We start from the raw sequence: 2676 nt of genomic DNA on the forward strand, positions 1-2676 counted from the left end.
TTCGTTGTCAAAAAAGCATCATAGAACCGTGCTGTACGAGCGAGAGTTTCGATTGCAAAGCCGCATACTGGGAAACGTGCCCCTAGAAACCCTACCTTTCCAGAAGCAGGTCGTTTTTTTAATCGAGAAAACTTTTTTTAAAGAGTAAATAAATATTGCACTTTAAATATTTCGTTCTTTCCAAGAGAAATCGTCATCAATTATTTATTTATTTATTTTATAAATACTGCTAGCATTGTTTAGAGCCTTTTCGCAGGAGTTGCATTTCAAACACATAAACACAGTGAATAAGATACCAGATAATGAACAAGGGCTCAAGAGTGCAAAACACACAAACAAAACTATTGCCATCCTAATGATTGGACAGGGGGCGCAGGATTGGGGAGATATAGTTCCCGCTAAAATGCGCAGAGGAAGGCTGAATTATACCCTTAGAGGCCCATAGGGTTTACATAATGCAAGTGTAAAACACTGCAGATAAGTATATTTATGTCCATTGTTTCTTTTGCAACGACAGTGACAAGTGAGGCCAAGATTTTTTCTGATAACAGAGGAGATTTCGAAATTTGGGGCTCTGATAAGTGGCCAGAAAGCCCGAGCCTCATGGTCAAGAACTGGTCATGTAGAACGTTGTCTGGTAGCATTTATTCGTTCGAAGTGGTGATGACGCACACGGTTTGGCTCCATGACTACAGCGCGACAAACGGGATATCGAAGAAGGACACGCAGGGAGAAAGCAGAGCGCTGTGCGTGTGTGAGGGAGCACGTCAAGCTTCGGGTCCAACTTTCTTCGGCACCTGTCCACCCGTGGAAACAATGGCATCAGGCGTCATGGTGCATAGACAAGACCACAGAGTTCTATGGCAGCAAACTGTTTGTAGACTTCGTGCGCTTCTGCCAAAGAAGAGCCCACCGACAACAGATCTACACTGCTGAGAAAATTCCTTTACTTGGGAACGTCAAACAGAACCCGAGGCTAGGGCCCAAGTGTGCGGTTGGGCGAAATAAATCCAGAGCGGAGCTCTTGGCCATGGTGAGGCAAGTCTCTAGGCAGGTGTACAAATCTGAGGCGGAACGGTGCATATCTGAAGGTGTAGACGTGTTAACTACGTACAGGCATTCTGGAAAGAAGCTACTTTTGCAGACGACGGTTAGGTGGCTGAAAAATAACTCGTTTTCATTGTTACCTGCTGATGAAGATGGTGGCTTTGTTGTTTCAGACAAGGATGCCCATGTGTCGGAAGCATCAGATGCTGTTAATGCCGGGTTGGATAAACGCAACAATGTGTTAATGTCTGCGGTGGAGACTAAGGCGAAAAGACTTCTAAATAGGCTGAATTTGGCTAGGCTATCCATAGTGTGATGGACAGAAGCCACAAGGTTTGCCTGCAGATATTTTTTTTCAGCGAAAGCCCACAAGCCGGAGTGGCCGTTTCTGGCGATAATTTCTGAAAGTGGAACAATGCAGAATCATGTCGCGAAATTTTTTCATGAAAAATTGAATGTTCTAACATCTGGCGGCCCGTTCAGAGTGAAAAGTTCAGACGAATTAACAGCGCTTCTAAAATGGAATTAGAAGAAACTTCGGGGATTTTCAATTTATCTCAAATACCTTTTCCACACAAGAATATTAATATAATAATTGGTGTTGGGGGAAAGGAAACGGCGCAGTATCTGTTGGACACCTGAACCGCGCCGTAAGGGAAAAGTAAAGGAGGGAGTGAAAGAAGAAAGGAAGAAAGAGGTGCCGTAGTAGAGGACTCCGGAATAATTTCGACCACCTGGCGATCTTTAACTAGCACTGACATCGCAAAGCACACGGACGCCTTAGCGTTTTGCCTCCATAAAAACGCAGCCGCCTCGGTCGGCTACACAATAATAATAATACACAATTCCTCAGGCTGAAATTGTCTTCTGTCAGCTCATTTACCAGCATGGTGCAGCTGCATTCCGGAATGAGTGCAGGATTTCTACAGGCAGTCCCCTCGAATTGCTATCTTGTTATCTATAGTCTACTTTTGCTGAAAGGAATGGTGATGTATCCGTTAAAAATGATGGAACCTGTCTTAGTTCATGCCTTGCACCCATCCTTGGTTACATGTTCCTTGCTTTGCGCGACCAAATATTGAATAAGCGCTCGTATTTGTCCCGCTTGTACTCGTTGTTCCGCGCCAACTTCTTCAGTATTGAATAAGCGGTTCGAAGGTTCCCGCGTATGCGGGATTTTTAGGTTTGGGCACGAATGTGTTTAGATTAGGACAGCCTCTAATTCGAGCAGCAGTTCCTTCATGTTTCTTCAGTGTTCTTGGAGTGCCTGAAACCGATGATTCTAACACACGAAGTACCACATAATGATTTTATCAGGTTTTTTAGATCTCTCACTACAATTCACTTCATGCCATGTATATTGATTGGGCTTTTGAGCCCCGTGGTCAAAAGCCCCGAAAAAAGCAGTGTGTGCTGTGTTGCATCTCTGCGTGCGTCTTTCTTCTGCGTCCCGTTTGTCGCGCTGTAGTCATGGAATATCGTAACCAACTCGCCCAACAACTCACCTTGTCGAGCGATTTGGCTTCTGATGAATAAAAAAGGCGAGGTTGAAAATTTAGCATGCTATCCTAAAGAACGCGGTGGCGGTTTAGAAACTGCACTCGGACGCTTTCTCTGGGATATATTCGC

The sequence above is a fragment of the Amblyomma americanum genome, chromosome 10, assembly GCF_052857255.1.
Source record: "Amblyomma americanum isolate KBUSLIRL-KWMA chromosome 10, ASM5285725v1, whole genome shotgun sequence".
Classification (NCBI taxonomy): Eukaryota; Metazoa; Arthropoda; class Arachnida; order Ixodida; family Ixodidae; genus Amblyomma; species Amblyomma americanum.